This window comes from Temnothorax nylanderi, unplaced genomic scaffold, assembly GCF_030848795.1.
Source record: "Temnothorax nylanderi isolate EJ_2023f unplaced genomic scaffold, tnyl_v1.0 TNYL_tig0045_pilon, whole genome shotgun sequence".
Taxonomy (NCBI): Eukaryota; Metazoa; Arthropoda; class Insecta; order Hymenoptera; family Formicidae; genus Temnothorax; species Temnothorax nylanderi.
This window is the reverse complement of record NW_027249107.1, coordinates 631,866-657,348: the sequence shown is the minus strand read 5'-3', so window position 1 is coordinate 657,348 and position 25,483 is coordinate 631,866. Positions and strand designations below refer to the sequence as shown.

Sequence of the window (25,483 nt, the reverse complement as noted above, 5' to 3'; positions counted from 1 at the left end):
AATCGTGGCAAACAATGCCCAAGTCGCGATTTGATTAATTAGGTCTCTCTCTCTCTCTCTCTCTCTCTCTCTCTCTCTCTCTCTCTCTCTCTCTCTCTCTCTCTCTCTCTCTCTCTCTCTCAGCGGTATTTTTTCGTTTCTATAAAAGTCGTTCGCGCGAGTAGTAAACGGGAATGAATTTACATCGGCAAATGCGAAATATCGACAGCTACTTACCAGAAGAGCCGTGATAAATATTAGTGTATCATGATATTTATCTCTTAGAACTTATTATAAATAAGCTGGTATTCATTAACTTGATTTTTTTAAGTTTTCACTTCAACCTGTTAGAATAATACGATTTATAATTAATTTTTGCCATAAAATATTTCATATAAATCTTCAAATTAGCCTATGAGACATTGCTGTCGAAGTATTTACGGGAATATAAGTACCTTGTGACGTTTAAAACGCATGAGTAGGTTCTTGCTCTGGCAAACTATTTAGACAATTTTCTTCAAATGTATTGAACGACAAGCTTTTTGGAATCAGCTATAAATTATTCGTCGCGCGCTTCTGCATTTTGAGCATACGTCTCCGTAAAATATTTGCCATTAATCAAACGGGAGCTGACCTCGTCGAGCGCTATCGTGTCGTGTTGTGTCGTGTGTGTACACGTATTCTAAACATTCGACAGAACCGTTGTTTCTTTCTCTACTTCCCAGTGCGGTTAACTTTGCATCTTCCGCATCATCGTCGCGCCAAAAACATTATGCTAACGACATTTTCGCAGATAGACTCTCTGAGAGACGATAAAGTCTCTATTTATATTCCTCCGATACACAAACGCAAAACGGAGTCATCGGTGGGTCTCGCGAGAGAACGTAAAGCGAGCCTCGGGCTCTCCCGGAAAAATGCTAAACATCGCCCACGTGAATGGGGTTACGTGCGAACGCGTATCTCGGCGCAGAAGCGCGGTTAAGATCGTTTATAAGAGAATTCTGATATATATGTTGTGCAAAAGAAATTTCCCATTTGTATGCCCACACGCATCCGATGTTAAAGCGATCTTGCGCGCTGCCGATCGCTACATGTATATGTCGAGACATCGATCGAACAAAGTAACAGTTGTATCAAAATTACATCGTAGGATCGAAAAGTCTCCGATAATCATAACATTCTAATTACAATTATTAACTATTTCCCACATTTTTGTTCGCGATTCTTTTTGATTATTTTTTAAAACGCATTTTGTAGATTTAGGCTTAATCCTAAAATCAATATTAAACGTATATTTGGCAGTTTTACAGTCAAATATTATTCATTTTTCATAAAACAATTTAATTTTGCTCTTCGTTAACGAGCTCGCGGAAGCCGTGTTACATTTATTTAAATACATTTATTTTAATTTTTCAGTAAGCTTTTTTAGCTTTGTAATTACGCTTTTGAAATTGGTACGCGCTATGAGACGATAATTGATACAGGATTTGCACAATTATTTGCTAGCTTTGTTAGAGCGTTACGACAAATTTATCATAAACGAGCACGTTCCTATCTACTATTTTTGTATATCGGCCATCATGTATAACCGAGATATCGTCGTGAACGCACGAATATCATTTAGTTTGCACGGAGGCGTATCATCGAGGTCGGTTTCGATATTTCATCCACATTTCTGCTCGCACGATAGTCTAGCGAACGCCGTTCGCTTCCAGTATTTCAATATTTTTCTCAAAGCCGCGCCCGCGCCGGCTCCAATTTATCGTCTCGACGATGTGTGAGCTCCATTGAGGTGTTTTTCGTCGGCTGGTATTTTTTTGCCAACTGGCACAGTTTTTTGCGAAAGTCCAGATTATACTCGGAGTGTGCGCGGTTGACACAGAGTTATTCTGGTTATTTATGATAACCAGAGATATTACATCATTAAAGACTATCGTTTTTCTTTTAACGAGACAAGTAGTAAAGTATATTTTAATATGTAAATAATATATTTAATAATATTTTAATATGTCGTAAAAAGCTTATTTTAATATGTAAATTAAGATCTAATTTCATATTTATATTTACGTTAGTGCTGTAAGTGAATTAATCGTAAAAAAACTGAAAAATGAATTGTAAAAAATCACATAGGTACTCGTATTTTGCGGTGAAGATTGCTTAAAGTATACCACGAAATTGATGCGTGCCGTCGCTAACCACTCCCGTCCTGCGATAAAAATATCGGCGCATTCTCGAACCTCAGCGCAATATCGCAAATGGGGTCCTTTGGGAGACAAGGAATACTCGTGGTCGTTATATCTTCGTCGTAGTCCGATCCAAGTCGATTCTCTCGTAAAGAGAGAGATCCGCCAGACGAGTATTCGCGAATAAAGAAAATCGTATGATCTGTGAAAGGGGTGCTCGAGAGGAAGCGGCGATGGCTTGATCGCGAACTATCTTTCTCCGGCGATAAGACGAAGCGATCTTATCTCTCTGGTAACTTCACCACGGGTATTTCTGGTCGATCGGCGGGGGAGCGTCGTTGACGTTGCCGCCGTGGCCGCATCCGGTATCTGCGACTTATCTCGACGATTTCCTTTCCCGCTCCGCCCACTCGCGTCCCACGTCCCATACTCCCACACCCGAATCTTTCTGCAGGAGCGAGGAATATCACCACGGTGCAGTTACTCAGAAGTATCCTCGAGGACGACGGTTCTTGAGAACATTTGGACCTGTCCTTATGCCGGAGCTACTTTGACGTCTTGGCGAAGGCCGGAGAAATATTAAGGTGGGAAACTATTCGGTTCACGCATTCGTTCAATTCGTTGCGTTACAACTGAAATATCGCAGCGTATTACAAATGAACTTGCAGCTTATTTAACACTCCGCTGGTCGGAAATGAACGGGTCGGGTTAGAGGAAGCGGGGGATTAGGTAGGAGGCCAAGGATGAAAAAAGGCACAATCGGACGAGAGGACAGTCACAAATTGAACTGAAATCCCTTGGGCATGACGAATATGTGGATGGGAGATGAGTACCATACTAGGTTTGTTCGGCGGCTCGATCGAGTTCCAGAATAACGGAACACGAAAAAAGAAGATAAGGAGTACAACGGCTTTCCTTCGAGAGCCAGAAATGTTCGATAAATGAGAGCTCGATGAAGTCGTCGGACGATCGATATAGCTTCTATCGATATTATAAGTTGTTCAAGATGATATTTATAGAATCATCGATATCTATTTAATCCCCGAATTATATGTTATGATGTAATTACCGTTTCTTTCTCCAATGGCAGCGTTTATTCTTTGAAGAAAAAATAGCGATAGCACGACGATTTATATTTTACGGAGCAGCAATCTGTATTATCCATTTCGGCCGTAATAACACTTAATTCGCACCGCTGTAAAATAATTTGGGATCCAAGCCAAGATTTTTGTCAGCACTTGTGCGGGCACATCGCCATCGTCGAGAAGGATACGCCGTAATTTGCTTCGTATTATCCCCAGAGGCGAGGCTAAAAGCTGCCGCAGTTATACGATAAGGAAGTTCGCGCAGTGTCGATTTAACGAGTTCATTTAGTGAGGAAACTCAGCAGGCTGATGTTCATGTGTACAAGCGGCCCACTTGTACTGAGAATGTTAATGTTGACAATCGTACTTACCCTGAAAGTTCCGTCTTACGGAAATGCAGCGAAAACTGGTAAATAACGATGTTCTTGTTTTACTTGGCGACTACACTTCCGAAGAAAATGTACAATATAATCATTTGTACGCAATGAGATATAAATGGATTTATTTAAACTTACGAGAACGGGATGAGGTAGCGCGACGGGACGAGACGGGACAAACAATTTTATGCGAGCGGTGCTTGCACATTAATCAATGGTTTGTTTTTCTATAAATGGAGAAAAAGCGCGGCCCCATTTCTCCTCGTATTCGTTTAAAAACCGAGGTTATTGATCAAATCGCACACGCGGTTTTATTTCGACATGTATCTCACTACACTACGTATTAATTAATCAATCGGGTCGGACTGGTCGGAGTGGAAAGAGCAGGCCAGCAGGCCATCACAGGGAAAAATCTTATTTAATTAGTTGATGAAACGACCCAGAAACCCGTCAAACCGAACAACTTACTCTACGAAATTTATTTCATAATACGGCGCCGCGATTCAACAATAGAAGAACGAGCGAGACGCAGCGGAGTTTCATTATTGTCAGTTTAATTAAATAAAGCAGCTGTTCGCGGAGCTACGCAGCAATTCAAACCTTGCTATTCTTTTCGCTTGCACGTGACGGTTTCATAAATCTCGAAAGACAAAGAGAGTATATATATATTCTCTATGAGAAACGCGTCAATTCCAGTACGGCTTTCCTCTATCATCTTTGCATCTATTTTCGGATCGTAAATTTCGCAATTCGACGTTACGCTTTGCGTTGCTAATTACGGGATACGGATCGTGTTGTAAGCGCGCGGTGTTGCCTGTAGAATATACAGGATGCGCCATGTCGGGAACATCGATTCCAACCGACAGGGAACTTCATCCGGTCCGCGAGCAATTTCGAAACGTCGAAACTTCGTAACGGCGATATTTAACACTTTGCACCGACAGTGCAAGTTCTGCGATCCCCTATTCGGCCATGTTAACATGAATTACGATAACATTCACGTGGCCACGTCAAGAACGATTAAGCTTCGTTGCAAAGCAAAAGTTTCGTGCGAATTTTTGTAAAAAATTTTGAAGAAAGAGAAAGGATTGGATCGATTCAATTCAGAATTTACAAAAATATGCCATTTATATTTAACATGAGGCACATTTTATCGAACAATTCTACAGTTATTCATATGGAATTTTATTTACAATTTTAAAATAAATATGCGATAAATAGATGGTCGTTATATACACAAATCAATCAAGGTTAATTCTCATCTGTTAAATTTTTGCTATGTAAATGTGAAAAGTACGCATCGTTAACTTTTCGAATGTACAGAAGCGTCGGCGTCGGCGTCGGCGTCGTTACATGTAAATGCGCGAAAAGAAATATACCGCGCTTCCTTTATGCGGTTAACGCTTTCTCGTTCTTTCGACGGAGATTTTTCTCTTCCGCTCGATAAACTGCGGCAGGGGAGATGCCTAATAATTATAAATTATAAGTATTTATGGTCCATATAATCTAGTTACCCATAATGGTAGTGTGAATTTGCGGCAATTACTGACTACCGACTAGTTTAAAACATGAGTATGCCAGATGTAGATGTTCTTTGTGCTTATATTCTCACGCTTTCACCTTTCTTTTTATAAATGTGCTCTTATATAATACGAATAGTTACAAGGAATGCTTTTATTAAGATGAATATAATTGAACATAAAAAATTAACGAAAAATGTACAAATATAAGTATACAATAATCTAAATTCGCATTCGCCTTTTGTTCTTATTTTACTCAATCAAGAAAATATTCTTTTTAGTTATATATAATGATTTTAAGATGTAACGCTTTTTATTAGATGAGTCTTTCTCGCGAAGCATATCTTTTTTGAACTACAAATTCTTCGACCCCAATTCCTTATCGATTTTCTTTTAGTAAGAATATCCTAGAGTTTTATACTTATATATAGCAGTTTATGCATAGATTTCTATAACTAAGCTTTAAAATAAAATTTTATTAATGTAAAGTTTATTTAAAAAATATAATTTTATCTTATTTTTCCTAATTTTTTCTGTGAAGCTTAGTTTTGAAAAAATCCTTTATTTTCAATTGCTTATAGTACAATACAAAAACTGTTAGTGTCTTAACATGCTTATAAACAGTCAAAAAAAAAAAAAAAAAAAATCTAAAGAATCCGTAGTTAAAAGAAGCACTTTGTTATAGAGGAATACCGTACTTATGTATCGCATTCAATCCTGACACGTGCAATTTGCAATTCTCAAAAAGCACAATCGTCAATTATTCCACTATTGTTTGTGGTTGTATTTCGAGGTAGATTCCGCTGACGCGATTTTTATCCGTGTCGGTTGAATTGCAGGTTTTACGTAAATTTGTATTAGCCAGAAGATTCTCGAGACTTATTCTTCTTTTCGCCTTTAATGCGACATTAATGTCGCGCCGCATTGTGGTAGTTTGAAATTACAACGGCGAAATATCTTCTGAATGCCAAATAATAGCAGCAGTGGGTATTCCCCGGTATTTTTGTTACAAAGTGCAAGCTAACGATTTAAAATTTAAACAAATCTGTTTAAAATCTGTGTATAATCTTGAAACGTACTTGTCACTATTCACATTTCAATTAATTTATATATGTATCTCTTTTCGATGCTGCACAAATGGGGAATTTATTCTACGACTTATCGCGCAATTTTGCAAAAATTCGCAAGAAATTCGAAAACATTTCTTCTCTTTCTCACTCTCTCGATTTTTGCAACAAGCATAACAACCGTTTATAACAGATAATAGAGCGGCGATAAAGGTATTGACATAGTATTACAAAATTTTATGTATCGCGACCTTTTTCGTCCTAAATCATCTGTGAACGCATCGTCTTTTGCTGTATAGCACGCACGCACAAAGTGTGTGACGCGAATCGATCTGCGCCAGGTTTTGACGTCAGACCGGAGGATCGGGCCGGAGCGGAGGTTCGATAAATCGTCGTCCATTGTACAGTGCAATGGATCTGGGACGATTGTTCGTTCCTGTCGCCGGCACATAGAATCTGTTATGGGGTCATTATTCTTTTCATTGACGCCTCTCCTTGCTAGTATCATTCCACCTATGTCCTTCATTGTGCAAACTACATATTACAAGATAACAAGTATGTTGAAGTATTAATCGCAGAAGTAGGTAAATGATCAAGATTTTATGGTTTTGAAATTTAACTGAACAACGGTATGGCATTTCATTTTTTATTATACATATATAGCCGTATTAGTGAATAGTGTGTATAATTTCTTTAAATACTATAGCGATTATTTCTTACGATTACTAAAAATATATTTCTTCGCATGCAGTGATCTAAACTATTAGGAAGCGTTTATTCTATTTTATTATTGATTTCCATGTTAATGCTCTTTTAATAAGCATTAGAAGAGCTATATATTCATTTACGTTCAACTCATTATATTGTTATTATAGGAACAAGTATCGAATATCAGAGTGCACAGTTGCGTAAATCTTTTTCTTTTCATCTTCTTGTTGCAATGGGGTACCCGCAATTGTTTTTCTCTTCCTTTTGTTCGAAGCATTCGTCGCCTTCTGAATATAAAAGCCCAAGTTTCGAGCTATTGGCCACCAGATTGAGCGGAAAATATCTGGCTTACGAGGTTGCTCACCCCCGACTACTTGCCTGGTCAACCCTTTACACTATTTCTTTCTCTGTGCCTCTTATCGCTTTCCTTCTAGAGCGTGTATATCGGGTGTCTTAGTAATCCTATAATTTTTAATAAGCTTTTTGAAATTAATTAAATAATTACTTGAATTGGATCTACTTCTTTAAATTTTCGCATTAAAAATCTTAATAATTAATTTTGATATTATATTCTCTTGATAAAATAAAATTTATATAAATTTAATTTAATAAAAAGATTGTTTTATTTTTACTAGTCATATTTTTAAGAATTAATTTGGGTAAATTTTGTAATTTGTAATTATTTGTTATTTAAAAAAAATTTTTAAGATTTGCCGACAGAGTTTAAAAAAAATTGTTATAAATCATGGTTTTTTCTACATTTAAATAATAAGACGAACTTGGAACATCCTATATGTGTATATGTATATCTCTCTAACGGTTCTCGGCAGCATAACAGAAAAGCCGATCGTCCGCCTTTGTTCGCAGATTTTTTCTCTCGCAAGGACTTCGTCCAATTAAAGGGAGAGTTCTGCCCCTTGATGTCGAAGTATGCTCGTTTGTCGGAACACAAGGGCGTCCGTGTCTTTGGTGATTCGCGGTTGAGGGAACAGCCAATTTCTCGAAATCGTACTTGGCTTGCGACGCGATTGCTAAAGCGAATTCCTTTATTCAGATGTTCGCGCATGCTTCTCATCTGTAGCGTAGAAAATGCTACAACAATTATATAATCCTTTTGCAATGAAGAGCGATAAAAAAACAACTTTCTAGGACATTATTTTTTAAAATAAAAGTTCTTTCAACATTTTTGTGTATTGTCCATATGCAAATAAATTATGAGAATTTTAGATTTTGAATGAAAAATTTGAAAGAATTAAAATAATTAATTACCAAGGTATAGAATGAATGAATGAATGAATCTCAAAATCAGTCGAACGCACGATGTGCATCGATCTCGTTCGCGTCATATATCGAAAGTTATCAAAGGCAAGTTATATCAAAGTCAAACGCGAATGCAGCCAAGCTAGATGTTTTTACGGTTCTATAAATTCCCACCGAACAGTTGGAATTGTTATCGCGAGAAAAATATTTTGGCGACCCAAAAGTTTTCTCCTCGATAAAATTGACCAGCGTTTTATCGATTGGATGTGTGCTCCATGATTATATTTCGTTCATATTCAAATAAGGCAGTACAAAATAGTCAGGTCATACTAGAAAAATTTAATTATCATTCGATAGTATTAAAACGTATTAATTATTTTAGGTAGTATTAATTATTTTTAATATTAATATTTCCATCTATGTTTGTTAAAAATTACAAATTTCGCAAACATGGATATTTTTTGTTGCAAATCGAAAGATTAAAAGCGCAAACGATTGGATTCGATTGACTCGGCCAGTTAATGTTGGCCATTTAGCTTCATATTACGCCAGCAAATGTTCCGATAGATACGTAGGGACGAAAGCGTGACTCGTGGATGTAACGTGAATCGATGAAGAGAATAGATAAGTTCTCAATGATCGAGTCTAGGTCCATCGCTTTCCCATCCGGAAAGAGTCATCCCCACGGCAGTTCTCCATCGCGTCGCACCAATCGTGACCGAAAACGCATCGCACTCGTTCGTCCGACTCGCATTTCGCGCGACGAGCGAACCTGAGGCATCCGACGGATGTTTACGGCGAGAATAAAGCCGACGACGTATGTAATTCGACTCCTATTTCGTTATACTGCTTTATATATAGAGAGAGAGACGATGCGAGCGAGCGCGGTACGACGTGGTTCGGCGATATCGGATCACGACGCTCTCATTTTTCAAAGCCGACGGTTTTGTCCGTCCGCTGTTGGCGCAAGGAATCATCACCGCGAAATGATCGATGAACCCATGGTGAGAATGCGAATGGCCAGTTATACAACCGCTACGGGCCCAGGTCCCTACATACCTCGTTAATACTAGATATTACATGGCTTTTTAGGTATCACCGATATGAAATAGACCAAGCACGAGTAACGAGGAATTTTTATTTTATTTGAATGCAGTTTTATATGCTTGTTATGTTATGAGAAGTGACGTATATATCAAACATCTATATTTTACCGCTATTTTTTAACAGATAATACAGAACTTTCTAGTTTTCACCGATATAAAATGGATGAGACAAACGACTGACGTGGAAAAGCTTAAAAGATTAGTTTTGAAAGTAGGTTATTAAATACAACAGTTACAAAGTTTTTTTGTAGACTTGTATTATGAAAACTGGTATATGTCACACAAATATGTATATTTTTATTCAATTTGTTGTATTTTCTAGTGATTGATATATCGACTTGTGCTTAATGCTATCATAACAATTTCATAATGCACCGCTACATCAATCTCTTATTCGTGAACCGTAGCTGCAAATGTCCCGCGCTCTATTCATTATCCAAAATCTTATACGCGACTAACATGACGGGATTACAGTAAGACATAGTCGCGTGAGAAGCCGGAACGCTTTCCTCCCACACGGTCTTTGTCCCGTTTTCTCTTTAACCCAGAATCAAGCTGGTCGACGGGCGCTAATGAACGTTAACCATGAATAATTAGATACGGCAGCGCTAATTGCCCATTATTAATCATCGCCGCGCAATCGCCAGGATCAAACATTGATCGCGACGATTGCGCTTCCGCCCGTTACGCGGGATTTGAATTCGGTTCAATTATAACGAAGGCCATCCAGCGCGGCTTCCGGGCCCGCGCAAAGACGAGCTTAACCGCATTTCGACCGGAAGGCCGCGGCCGTGCGCGTGAGCGACCGTACGTACCATGTGAGCCTGAGGGCGGAAAACGTGAATAATTTATTCGCAAGGAATCGGAACAGCTGCGGCTACACTGACGATGGTAACGACGACGACGACGACGACGACGACGACGACAGCGGTGGCTCCGGTTGCATCGTCCTTGCTCGCGGCAATGGCGCCAATGGTTCCACCGTTCGCCGGGCGTGTACCATCGATTTCGGCTATTTATGCCGGGATATAGCGGTTCAACTAATATTGCGCGGTCCGCTGCTGCGATATGGAAAAAAAAGCAACCGACCGAGCAAACGCGAAACCGAACCGGCACTTTCATTCATGAAACTTTAATGCCAGATTTCCTCGCGCGCACTGGATTAACTCGTTCCGCCTTCACCGACTCCGATATCCTTGCCGCAATATCGGATATACACGGCTGACGTGTCTACGACAACACATCTCGCTTCTGACAACGATTAATTATTGCGCTATGGTTATCGAGCGTCGTACCTCTCTCCAAAAGTGATTTGAGAAATACTTATACGAATTATCTGATAAATAATATTAATTCTTTAATATCGTTCTTTTAATTTAGAACTAAAAGTTACTGCACGTTAAATACATTATACGCATAAATATATTTGGGGAACATAAATTGTTGCTACACGTTGGTAAAACAAGTAGAATAATCCATTTCAGATTCGGACAAAGACTGAATAAAGAGCGAATAAACACGAATGAATGAACTTGTTTCGATAAATGACGAGCACGAATGAGCCCAAATTGACATCGAAATATTCTATCTTTTGTCGGTACATCAAAGGAAAGAGACTGTTATGTTCGATCATATTTGTCCTAAATATTCGTTTGCCTTCGTTCATCCTTACTATCTTTGTTTGGATTCATTTAGAGGAATGAGTTTTTATTTATTTGCCGTATCACGTTTAAATACCTTTTGTATCTTTAATTAGCTTATGATGCGGACGGCTCTTATTCTTTGGAAAACTTCAAAAGACTGTTTCACGATTGGTTCGGTGAACTCACGAAACAAGAATCTCCCCTAGCGTGCGAGTCGATACGCTTTTGCCTTCCGTACGTCGAAGGAGTTTCTGTTCCACAATACTATATTCACCGCTATTATCTCGCACGCGACCGATATTAGGCCACGCCGAGTTTTCCCTCGATTTTCAATATGCACGAGAGCGCATTAAGTGCCAATGAATGTAAGGCACTTTGCTCAAGAGTCGCCAATTTTTTTTCCGAGTAAAACATTTTAAAAGAACAAGAGAGACGGCAATACAGAAACGATTCCGGTAAAGCACTGTATATTTACTAAGCAGAGTACAGCGTAAGATAGTATCTAAGATTGCTACAAGTCCGGAAAACCGGAAAATCAGAGAACTACGATAAAAATCTCTGGAACTTCATACTATAGCGAATAAAAGTGAGGCAAGGAATTTCTAAAGTAACATTCGCAACAGTACTTCCACGGTATGTTAATTACTACACGTTCTGTTAAAAAAAAAGTTTATGAAAAATTTAGTAATAGAAGCTAAGAAAAGAATTCATATACAATGAATATTATATTTGGCAAAAGGATATTATCATTGGCTCTGATGCCCTCACGAGAGTGATTGTTTTCGAAAACGATCGACGCGGTTGCTTCGTAGAGATGCAAACTGCCTCAAGCGTCGAATACTTTTGACACCCTATACAATAAGCGGATGCACCGAACGCAGCGTTGCACCGGCAAGTGAAGCGATCGGAATGTAATTCAGCGCGAGAGCGAAAGCGTAAGCTTCGCCTGGTATTCGCGATACTTTGACCTGGGCGCTTTTCGCGTCGAAAATATCCGACGTATTTTGTCGCTGGGCCATCGCAGAGATCTGGATTGGCTCTAATGCCTCTGTAATACCGGCCATCGCTTTTTACGCGTCGCTCCGGCGACACGAGTCCCCTGTATTTTATTTTGTCGAGGTTTTTATCGTGCCCGGAGGGAAGCTGACATTAAACCTTTCTGACTAAAAAAAGACTTAAAATCTCATTTTTGAGAAATCGCTTGTGAGCTTTTTTCTTTCCTTTTTTTTTTAATTTGAAATGTAGTACTTGTTAATAATGCGCTTGATAGCATACCTCCAGTAGTTCATAACAAGATCAAAAGGGAGTACCTACTTGAGATCATCGGATAACTAAAGATATAAATTTTTTATGTACATTTGCATTAATCACAAATAATTATCTTAAAATCATTAAAAGTGCTGAATATTCACGTTTAATAGCAATTGTTAAAAATGACAATTATCAAATTATCATTGAAAGTTATTGCACAATTCCATTTATCAGATGCTTTAATCAATCCATTTGATTCTGACCATTTCACGAGTATCTAGCATTGGAAAAATGATTTGATTCATAAACTTATATCTGCTTATATCTCGCTGAGATGCCAAATGTAATATAACTTTGGAAACTATTATTTGCGCTTGACCAGAGAACGGCAAGAAAAAAGAAACTACCACTTATTACGTCTGCAATCTCTAGGATGAGCGAAGGATTTACGATTTACCGTTAGTGTGATTGTAGGAGACCGTTTCGCGGGTCTTCAATTCATCCTTAATCGCGTATATTTCAACAAAAGAAGCACCGTATGGTCGTCGACTCGAATCCGTTATGCGATAATAAAAGTCATTTACACTTTGATACGAGCTGATGCTCGCAGGTATGATGACGTGAAGTGTATTCTTCTAAGAAAAAAATATTGCACGATCAAGAGATATGAATGATGTTTCCGATCACTCTTATTCTTATGTACGAGTCGTTAGGTCAATTTAGAGAGACTTTATTTGAACAAAAGTATCATTACGTAAAAAGAAATTGGTTTTAATAAGAATTGAGCAGTTCCCCTCTACAATTAATCATTAACAGTTGAGCTACCGACTACCGTAAAAATCTCATTCTTTTTTTGATTTTCAGTAAAGTTAACTATGATGCTAGTTGAAGCTGAAATTGAATGTTGCAAAAGTTAAAGTTGAATGTTAAAGAATTATAAAAAGAAGGTCGAATGAAATTTTCTTTAAGGAGAACTAGATTTTAAATTGTTCAAAGAATCTATAAATGAAGGAAAGTGCGAAGATCCTGCTGTATGTCTGCCTCGTTGGCTGCATCGCGAGAAAATTCCCGATAGTCTTCCTGTTGAAAAGAGAGACCGCAGTCCATTTTCGATGTTTCATATCTCCTACGGGGCACGAGTAAAACGAAGAAACAGTGGGCGGACTCGACGCGAGTCGACTGATCCTATCAAAAAATTGCTTCGCTACTGGCGCCCGAATGTCTCGAGTGTTCCTCGTACCCTCTGCTGATGGTAACACGCTCCAATATCCTCCGTGTGTACTGTTCCCTCATGATCAATGGCTTTTCTTCGTTTCTTCTTTTTTCCATCTTTTCCTTCACATCTTCTCTCTGAGAATAGTTTTCGCTAATTAGTTTTCGCCCGACCATCATATCTGCTAACACCGTATATTCTGGAAAGAACCAACTGCGTGTTTTCCTTTACTTTTCAATGAATAATTGTTTATTATAGATAAATCAGTCTTAATAAGAACGAGATAAAATATAACAGGGTATCACATTTGCCAAGCTTTGGCACTAATGAATCACAGTTTCTTTTAAAGTTTACAGTTTTTTTATCGATAAATAATTACATAAAGAAATACACACGTGAGAGAAGGAAACCAAATTAATCCAATGAAATAAATCCATTTTTAAATAAGAAATTATCGTTTATCGTACTAGTACATCCATCATTTTTTGAGATTAGCGACGTTTTTGAACTTATTACTAAAAAATTACATCCGAGCGGGCTACGAAGCTAAGTCCTGGCATGTCTCATTACGACCGCTTTGCTGAACGTGCAGCGCCGCCGCGCCGCCAAGATTTTTCATCGCGCAGATGGAGGTCGCAAGCTCGTCGCCGGTGTAAGCCGCGTAACAACAAGTCACTCCGTCGGGCAGACAATTCAATCTTGGCGAATTGGCGGCACAAGGAGGTGCAGCTACCCACGAAGAGAGCATTATTCTTCGTCCTCCACCTGTTCCTTCTCCTGGCTGAAATTCGTCCGGGAACGCCAGAGATAGTAACAAACCGCCTCTCCGCGTTGACGTCCACCGTGGAAAAAAGCTGCCATAACTTGGCGTGGAACTTCCGGGCATCTCAGACATTTTCACTTGTTCCTCCACCAAGCTGAAAACTTCTGTCACCGGGAACGTTGCTCCGCTCGCGCTTTTCGAACCGGCAAAATTTCATTCCATCCTCGTCGAGAATAACGCCTCGCGCGGTTGCGAAAAACGCTTTTGCAAGAAGTGTCATCTTCAAAGTACGAATCCGCTTGCGAGTATCTTGCGACACATTCTGATTATCCCGCACTGGATTTTATATTTTTATCTCCTTTTTTTTTCAGTCGAGAAACTTCATTCCGAGATAAAAAATCCGCAATGAGAAATGTCTCCCTCTTTTTCTCTTTCTCATACTTGTTAAGAAAAATCAAGCCGTTGGATGAAGGTAGAAGCGCTCGACGCGACGGGTCCCGGTAAATTATAAGATCTCTTCAAAGTGATATTGCCTCGTCCCCTATTTAATTCAAACTAGAAGCATACGGCGTAATCTCGAGACGTGTAAGCGTGCAATAAATCCATCTCAGACATTCGAAATGTTTTCGGAAATGTTCGCCAGTGCATCTCGTTAAGCAGATTCGTCTCCGTACACACGTGGATTTTCCGTGACCGATCCATTTTCATTCGTGCCCCATGCGCGCTCGACGGAGGACATTCTTATCTCGGGTACAAGAGATATCGACACGGCGTGTCTCTGTCCGCGACATCGTTCGCCTCTCGTAATTCTTCCAAAAGCTTTCCCTTCCATTTCCCTCGGTGGGTAACCTATCTCCCCGATTTGTCAGTAAGAGACGGGAGAGAGATCGCGGTGCGCTCAGCGACAGCCTTAGAATTCCCTTTTCTTCCTGCCGTCCTTGCGAGTTACTACCTTGCGAGTTACCACAATTGACGCAGTTAAACAAGAAATCATCGGGTCAATTTTCTGATTTTAGCTAACATTGACAATTCTTCTCAGAGAAGTAAAAAACTCTACAAGCTCTCAATAAGATGTGTATATTGCAACGTAGGGATTAGATAATATCTATACATATAAAATTTAACTTACAATTAGTTCAATTTATATAACTAACTATATTAATATGAATCAGAAATACTTGCTTTATGTCTTCTTGGCAATTAATGCAACTAATTATAAGTCGGACTCGGATTCAGCTGAAATCGATTGGTCGTCCTTATTTTGTATAATACAACGCTTCACTGGGGCTCGTACAACTAACATATTCTGACGCATTAATATTACAGTCACGAAAAAGGATAATGACCGACTCAACCGTTCGATCCGCCAACAGACTTTGTCGACAATTGCTTGCGTTTAATAATTAAATTATGTAGATACAAATAGATATGGACAGACTCGTAGTTACAGTTTTATTCGATTGACGGAATAAAGTTCATCGTGTGTCGCTTTGTCACTAGTGCCTAAGTAGATTAAACATTAAACAGCCAACTACCAGAGGTCTTTCGGCAACGCGCGGCCCAATATCAAGTGTCACGCGTCTGATTAAAACTTTCTTGAGCCTACGTATAGCACCGGCAGGCAGGTACTTTCACATATTTATGAAGTTTCAAGTCGAACTCAGTTCTAGGATATTTCTAGCCTCCGCCCATGGTTTGTATGCAAACGCCGACCGCTCGCGGCCGACGAACTTGTTCCCGTGAAAAATCATCAGGTTCCGCGGACGTATCGCAGAGCGACCTATTTCAGGCGCGCATGGTCACTCCGATGCAAATTGCCTTAACCCGCTTAAAAGCACGTTATTGGCACTGGGTGTCGTCAGTGTCAGAGCCCGCAGGGCAATCACGCTGCCAAATGTATGCAACGAGACACACCTGAAAGCGATACAAATCTATAATTGCGACAGCGCACGTCTTTTTGTCTTGATAGGCGAGTAAAAATAGTTAACTATAATAATTTCAACTTTGTTCTTTTATGTCGCAAGAATCACGTTAGACGATGAAAAAAATCCTTTCGCAACGACATAAAAGACGAGAGAAATATTGTTTATGTCGTCGAGTAAATAACATCGTGTCGTACAACGTATCGCAATTAGTTACTCAATAATATATATTAGCGTAATAGTCTATTTCGTCCAATATTGTTTTCATTATCAATAGTGCTTTTGTCTTGAAATATTTCCTCAATTTGATGTGCTGCGGTAATGCAAACACGATTTTGGCGAGTAACTGTATTATACGAAAATAGACAATAATATCACAAATTTTGATCACCTAATAATAGTATAAAGAATAGTATAGCGTGGTTAAATATGCTTAAAGGTATCTCTGGTGTCCATAATTATTGAAAAGATAATCTAGTGGTCATTAGGCATATCCGTATATCACAGATGACATATTAGGTCAATAAAATAACTAATGTTGTAATAATGGGGGGACGAGTATTATCATATATCATCAATAATTACAGATATATCACAAAATTAGTATCATTAATTATTAGTATGATCAGGCATCACATTAGTATGAAAATTATCTTGTACATATAATTAACTGAGACGTATAACTAAAATTTCACATATTTAGGTACATATTATGTTAAACATATGGCTAAAAAAATCATATAATTATAAGATGATTTTTTTCTGAAAGTATTTGAATTAAAGTACTCACTTAGCTCGTTATTTTGAAGTCAATATGATATACTATCTTGTCACTCCGGTCTTGTTGTAATATAATATTAATATATTTCCTTTGCCCACAACAGAAATGTCAAATTGTTTATTAGTGACATGCGTAATTACAGCAAAGTCGATTACATACTCGACATACTGAATTAACAATATTTTTATCGCAATGTTTGTCCATACGCTATGTAATTAAATAAATTGCATTAATCAAAGTATTGGAAAGATTATCTGTTAATGCAGAAGGTAATGATTTCCGCGAAATGCGGAAAACAAAAGCGGACAATATGGTAGTATAAAAGAAGCAATATATCATTAAGACAAATAGACGTGAAAATAGACGATATGATGTTACAATGAGATATGTTACACAATGCATACGACTCGACATTTTCATGAAAATGCATAAAGTCGGCGTTGAGGGATAGATAATCTCCCGGGGAAGGCTACCGTGTAGTTCGTCGACCAGAAAATAATTCTGAAAAAGCATAATTACGTATACTATGTCAGTTCGTGAAACTTGATCATTTTTTTTCTTTACCATTCTAAGCGCGAGCGGGTGCTTCAGCAGTGTTTTCTTTCGATAAAGCTCAAGAAAGGACAGAGAAAAGTTGAAGATAAGTGCGAAAACACTTGAGTCTTAACGGAGCTGCCGTTGCCATATGGACTTATCACTGTAATTTTCTAGCCGCGAAAGTATTTGTCGTCTTATCTTATAGTCCAAGGTGATGGTGATCGATAAGCAGCAGTTATTTAGCAGAAAATGCGATCTGTCATCGTCGCGTATCGTGTCGCGTCAGATCGAAATCGCGTGCGCAACCGTTCGATAATTATCTTTGACTTTTTTCCGACTCTCTCGACAATTTCGCGCACGCGATAAGAATTTAACGCGCGTGATGCTGCAACTTTGTGTATCTGTATCGATTGAAACACGAGCGAGGCGCGTTATGTACCTAACGGCAGCTCATACGCTTTATCTTTTAATTGAATCTTGGCTGTTTACTGTGCCTGATTTATTCGCGTGTACGCGAAAGAATGAAAGCCGAGACGAGTCATCGAGTTTCCAGCAGCCGTCACCGTGATATTTTGCAGTCATCCCCGGTTGTTTATTCGCGCCGACGACAGCGTATTCTCCACAAATTATTTCGCGGCAGTGTCGCACGCTCGGCACGCTACATTTACGCCACGTTCGTCATCGTGCGTCGAGTAGATTCTTAGCCATCATTCTTTTTTAAATACACACGAGCGTTATGTTCATTTATCAAATATATCCTTTGATCGAAACATCGATGGCCGACCGCGAGCGTAATTTTGATGCCGGGACACGAGCCCACAATAATTTCGTCTTTATCGTTAAATGATGATGTTCCGTTTGTTGCACGAGGTTGCTTTGTGTACAGCCAGTTTTGTTTAACATGGTCAGCGTGGTTAATTTCATCGAGTATTTTGAGCATCAGCACCACAATATAACAACGGCACGATTGCTCCGTCAAAACTATCACAGATAACAACCCAATTTTCCCCAATTCATTTACGTTATAACATGCAAAACGTTCTGCGTTTCCCACATCATTTCCTCTTCCTTTTATTTGCAAATCCGTTAATTAAGTTAAAGTTTAATTCCCGCGATGTAAGCGATTTGAAATCTACGAAATTTCACGAATTAAGGGCTGCTTCAGGACTGCAAATGAAAAGCAAAATATTGCTCTCCATTTAATCTCAAATGAATTTTAACACAGCCTTAATTAGTGCGGATTACCAAGTTCTTCTTACGAAAATATTTAAATTCGAACATTGAAAAGCTGTGTAAAAAAAAGAAGAAAATACGACATCCGATCAAATTTTCCCTGAGAGAAAATTGCCTCGCAGGGTTCGTTAGAGAATAAAGTTTTACTACCATAAGGACTTTGTGGGACACTCTACATAATTTCTAGCGAAGACTCGAAGAGCTTAATTGGCGCGCACGTTTCACGAACGACGCGCCCTTTCGCTGTTATCTACCACACCCCCCACGATTATTCGTGCATATTCGCAAATGCGGCCGTGCCCGCTTCGACAGGTTGCGCAGCGTACACTACGTGTACACTACCATCCAGCAAAACTCACCAACGAAAGTTTTGACAAGCAGGTGGATAGTGCGGCCTAGTTTATTTTCCAGGTATACCATGGGGAATAGACGTTAACTCCGTTACACGTTTTCGCTTCGAAACGAACAATACGTCGCGCGTCGGTGACCTGCGATCGTACTGTTGACACGATGCGTCTCCTCGACTCTTCCGAAGGCGTGTTATTTCTTGCAGTATCGCCGAGAGTGCATCCTTTCGTAGTGTAAACGAAAAGGAACGTATCGGCAAATCTTTCGTCATGTTCGATTCAAGCGGTCCCATCTGGCATTGTCTGTTTCACGATCAAGTGGAAAACCCAGGAAGATATAGAAATATAGGGCGTTGTTTTATTCACATCATGATACGCAAAATGTACATAACGAGAAATATTTAAGATAGATTTAAAGATCGGCCAATTAAAAGTCTATTTTCTTACAATAAAAATGTTAATAATAAAACTGTTTAATAGCAAGTCCCAAAGTCAAAAGTATAAATGTCCAACTTTATTGTATTTCGAGAGTTTTCACTCGCGTTAACGTACCTTTACAGATTGATTATAATTACTCACAGGAAAAGATATTGCGCGTGACAATTGAGTAAATTATAGAGCATAGGATTGATTGCCAAAACGTAGAGTGACGTTGCGAATTGTGACACGTATAAATTTTGCCATTGTCGCGAAAGCTTTCACCGAAGTATATGTTGCGTACTGTTGTCGAATTACAAAAATGATGCTGCCATTGTGAATTTGTGCAGCCGTGAATATTGTCAGTGTTGCGGAAGCTTTTGAAAGAGGACGCACTATTTCCGATGTACCGCGGCATGTCCCGGGATTATGGAGATTGACGGGTGATATTAATTCGGTACATTTTTAGTCACGACACGACACGACACGACGTGGCATGGCACGATCTCTGAAAGGACCGAAAGTCGTACGCGAAAAATCGATGCCGAAGTGCGGCAGGATGCGGAGCGCGCGGATCGCGATAGAAGCCACATAAAGGAGAAACGACGTCAGAGACGAACTTACGGTACAACTTTCAGATATTTATCAGGACGAACGCGTATCGGCGGGATGCAATCACTTGACTGTAGGAGTTATAGGGCCGTAACTTGCCGTCTTATGCAATTTTGAATTATGCCTCTATTTACGTTCGCGCATTATGTAACCCAGCCGGGCGATATGCTTTATACGCCGCGCGTTTACGATATCACGCTCGCTCGAAGAAAGATTATACTTCGGCTTTGCTACGTACCGGAGATCGCACGCGTAATAGCTTAGCCCCAAAGATTATGCGCTCTTAAAAGCTCGCGATATTTTTCACATCGTCCATTAATCGCCTCGGCGATTTGCACGCGCGCTCGCGCACGTTATCCAACCAAGACTTTCCAAAAGTCTCATGTATGAGGCTAAAAGTTCTTTGAAATCAAAGGATATGAATGGATAACATTTTATCTTTCGTTTAATTTCAGATACATTTTACCTCCGTAGAAATTATATTTGTAGTTTAATGCATGTTAAGTATTGAAAAGATGTACTGTGCTAAAACTAACAATAAGTAGATGGATGTGATATGGATATTTATCATATAATCTATTTAAAATATCTATTTAATTGCTATTTAATAAAAAATTGTGTAAAATACTGTGAAATAAGAGAATTAATCTTAAACAGAATTAATCTTAGAGAAGGCTAACCAGACCGAAAGCAAACACAAAAAAGTGCTCTTTTCGGCGGCCATTCTCGCTGACCGCGTTTGTCGCGGTTTTTCAGTGGTACGAAAAGAACCGACAAAAAAGCTTACTCGCAATGAGAGAGTGAAGAGAGTGAAGAGAGTGAAGAGAGGAAGAGAGAAACTGGAACACCTTTCCTCAAAGTGAGAAACGTTAGCAACGTCCGCGCGCATCGTCATTAATGTTGAAAGTAAAAGAAGATTGTTCCTGGCATACATTTGTAGGACGCGCGTCTCCCGCGGGTTTGCGACCGAAATTTTTACGCTCACGTAAAATTAGAATGTTCCGATTCAGCATCAATCGATACATCCTTAATCGGATTCCGAGGATTCTGCGGCAGGAATTTCCATCGAGAGATCAGAAACGAGAAAACGTTGTTTCGTTGCGATGAAATTTATATATATATAAATACATATGTGTGTGTGCATGTCGTCAATGCAACGAAATATTTACATATAATTGAGTTTGCATAGAATGATCCGTAATATTCGGTGGGGGATTCGCTGGAGACTCGCATTGACAGCATTCGGAACAATAAAGATTATGTTCGACGAATGGTCGTTGAACCGAAATCACAAATTCCCTTGTACGGTCACCGCTTGTGGAGAGACGGCAGGTCGTTGCATCTCCAAACAATTATTACAGTTCGATCGTTTGCTTCGACAGCCCGATGGCGCATCCTACAATTTGGAATTGCAAACGGGTTTGGGAATAGCCTTAAACTTCATTGTAGATTATAGATGAAGTTAGATGACACTATTATTCATGGATTCAGTATTGAAGTTTCGATTAAGTTCACGACGGAGGTAATACATTCTTCATGTGCTGCATGTGGTTCGACGGAAATATTTTATTAAAATAACATTTTTTATAGACAGCTATAAAAGTACAGAAAAGAATGTAATATAATGATGTTATATTGAATCCATCCATCGAGGTTTTGAAATATATAATATATTCAATATTTAATAACTTACTCCTTTTCATTTATCACGAATTAGGAGGAATATCGATAGTAATTAATAATATCTTTAGATCGAGTAATATTAAAAGTTTAAAATAACTTTTTGGAAAAGCTTTTTATAAAGTATGACTTATATCAGAGATTTAAGGAGAGATTAATATTTCGCTTTATATCGTTAAGCGAATTCGCCTAAAATGAAAGACGAGCAAAGAAGATAACAGCGAAGGGTAGGTAGATATTGGAGCTTTTGAGCAAACAATGTAATAACTTAGCAACCAACCCCCTGATTATGACTGGCGGTTTTAGCGTAAATCGGGAGCCTCCGACCATGTTCTTATCTGCATGCACGGATGTCTCAGTTTTTACGTGAAATATCTCGTGTTTTTATACAGTATATCGGGAGATGATTAAAATTGCGCGCGATCTCGCCATAATATTTTAATACAAATTTTAATAAATACGATGCGCTTCGCGTTACATTTACGTAATATTTCTCATTACACGAGCGTGCGACATGATTAATGTTATTTATGTATATTTATTGAAATATTATATATACATACAGCCGCGAGCTCTCTCTCTTTCTCTCTTATCAATTTTCATCGGGCCACTCGCATAATGCTACGCATCATCATCCCGATCCGTTTAAGCGTGTTATTTCCAATAATGATTCGTAAATTCGATCGCTTCAATTTTACGTAATATATTTTCGAGCAACCGCTATTACCTCCCGCGTAAAAACCACAGATATGTGATTACATGGGAAGAATATCCTCGATGTTTCACTGGGATCTAGCATGCCTCATCGCCGTTTACGTCGGCGATTTACGGTTGTGAAATAGGTGTGTTTACTAAGCGTTCGTGTCCTGGCCTAGCCAAGGCGATTATGGAGCAAGCGCGCTTAAGAGATAATACCGGGTTAAGGTGCTGAGAATCTTGGAAAATTGGATTCTCCGAAAATGCTTCGTATACTGTGACTATGGCCTGGCACTTTATCACGAACAAGATATACTCGCATATTGTTCGTGTTGTATGAATTGCGATGTGCGATACATATACGGACATAGCATGCATCTAAATTTATCCATATTCACAATAGAATTTAAGAATTAAATTTTAGCGGTACACTTTGTTTGTTGTAATTAATTGTTGTATGATTCTCTAACTCTAGAACAAATTATAAGCGCAAAGTTTTTAACGTTTTAATTTTCGAAAAATAAACAAGATACCTAACAAGAAAATAAAAATTTATCTATCTTAAAGTTACAAAAAAGTATAATGGTTTATATACATAAGAGAAACAATATTTTAATTATATTTTTTGTTTAATAAATTCTCTGCACAAATTCCTGTAGAGCTTATTAAAAAATTGATACTTGCAATTATTAACAAGGATATAGTTATCAAATTAAATAATAAAACGGATTGATGGTATCTATCAAAGAATGATTCAAGAACATTTGTTTATTTAAATGAATAATTAATACAAGCCGTACTGCGATTCTTTAATTTCATATAATCGAATGGTTCCGTAATTGAATTCTAATAAAAAATCCTTGCTTACCATCAGATAAAATTGAATAATTCCTTGAAGTATTATGCCGTCGAGTATTTTCTCCAGGGCATCCTGTATACGTGGTATCATATTCCTCGATGGTCACGTGAGCGCGCATCTCCCCTATGAAACTATACGAGTATATACTCGGAGCATGTACTCGATGCATGTAGAAAGATCGAGTTTCTGTTGCCAGCACCGTTGCAGTTTAGAAGGATCGCTTTCTTTAGAGAAGTCCAACATGCTTGATACGATTTGCACGTACGAGATTGGATATCCCATGAAAGTAACGTATCGATCAGGGCACGCGCATCTTTTAACGGCCGACAGAAATGCTATTTTTCGGCATCCGAATCTCGGCAAGACTTTATTGCTTAATCTTCCTCTGCTTTCTCTCCCTAGCTCCCTCCCTCTCTCTCTTTCTCTCTCTCTCTCTCTCTCTCTCTCTTCCTGGATTACTGGATTAAATTGGATTGTTCTTTAAAAGGGAAATCTCAATTCTCTTCTATCTTCAAAAGCGTACGTCTTTCAGCTGTTAAAAAAGTGAGCGAAACGCTTTGAGAGAAAAGTGCAATATTTTATTTTTAATATGTTTCTATTTTGATTTTTCCCACTCTGTTATTAGAACATTGCTAAAAGAGATTCATGAGGATCTATTCTGAGATTAACGCATTTGAAAGCGCAGAAATTAGTTAATTACTGCTTATCGCTTAAACGGTCACGTTAAGGGGGACTGAATCAGATCGAATGATTACGTTGCTAAGATGGCTTTCCGACTAATGAGAAACTGTAGATTAGTATGTATCGCCTGCATGCGCGATTTGTCGATATACAGCATGCTAATGCACGTACCTGCATGTAACCAGTACGCATCGTAATGTGACGTGACTTCAAAATCCCTTATGCTGATATTACACAAGCTAGCGTGCATACGAGTTGCCATGGTGAACACGTATCATCTTTTGTTTTTAAGTAGCTGAACGAAACCTCTCACAATTCACCGTTTTCTTTCAACTCTTTCGCTCTCCGTCGTTGATTTTTGCATCCTTCGATTTGCCTGATCTCGTACACTCGAAAGACTTTATATATTTGCTACAAATCGCTGATAGATGATATTTAGCGAACGTTTCTCAACAAATTTCAGAAACGAATATTTTCGCAATGGCTTTGCGAGTAACATAACATGACAAAACGGCAAAATTTAAATAGATATTTAATATTAAAATTGTTGATAAATATTCAATAGCTGTTTGCCATGACATCTTGAAGCTTAATCCTGTAGAATCTTACGAGAAACTCCGTATATAACATTCTTTCTGTTTTTCTCGCTGGCACGCGGTGTTGGTAGATTCCGTCATCCTATCGAAGTTTGTTGGGGGCGTGTGGTTCGAGAAAATCGAAGGGCCGGGCTGATTTTCCGATGTTGCTGTCTCTATCTTTCCGATCAGTGGCAGTAAATCCTGCGGCGTGATAAAGCTCACGCCAACAGTTCTAATTGTTTTTCCATGAATTTACGCGCGCGCGCGCGCACGCTCCAGCGAAACTTGTATACAAAGCACGCGTCCGCGAAATGAGGCCCCATAGACACAAATTGTCTCTTACACTCTCTCTCTCTCTCTCTCTCTCTCTCTCCTCTCTCTCTCTCTCTCTCTCTCTCTCTGTCTATTGAAGTACATGTTCATTTACCGAGAGAATTTCACGAGTACCCGAGAATGAAAAGGCCGAAAGAACGCGTCGTGTCATTAGCGACGTCGGGTCTAATTGTGAATTTGTATCGCGGCGTTGATATTACAATGCTGAGATAAAGATAAATTGTACTAACTAATTGTTGCCGTAAATATTTAATATCATCGCATGCGACGAGTGTCGTGCATTTTAAAATCGCGTGTACAAGCTGAACCGCCGTCGGGGATATAAAACGTGCATACGCGCTGTAAGCTGTAACGCATGCATTTACATACAAACTGCGGCATAGAGGTCGGGCGAATTCTCTCGCGCCTCGCTATGCCTTTTATTGGTAACTTTTCAAACTGGATGTGCAACTCAACAAAAGAAGAGAATCGATAGGAACATGGTCCATTAACGCCTCGAATGCACCAATTTTTTCCACGTGAGATACGAAACAACGAAACGCGGATACGGTTAAAAAAGTGTACAAATGTTACCGACATACATTTTTACTACCGACTTTACTATCGATTTTATTAGGGATAGATTTTTCACTAAAGAGATTGAATAAAGCTC

General features: G+C 38.9%; 1 protein-coding gene across 11 annotated transcripts in view; it reads left to right on the top strand.

Annotated features, from left to right (window-relative positions):
• LOC139771895 (neurotrimin-like) overlaps window positions 1–25,483 on the top strand; it is a 307,135-nt gene that overhangs the window by 113,417 nt on the left and 168,235 nt on the right. The window lies entirely within an intron of this gene.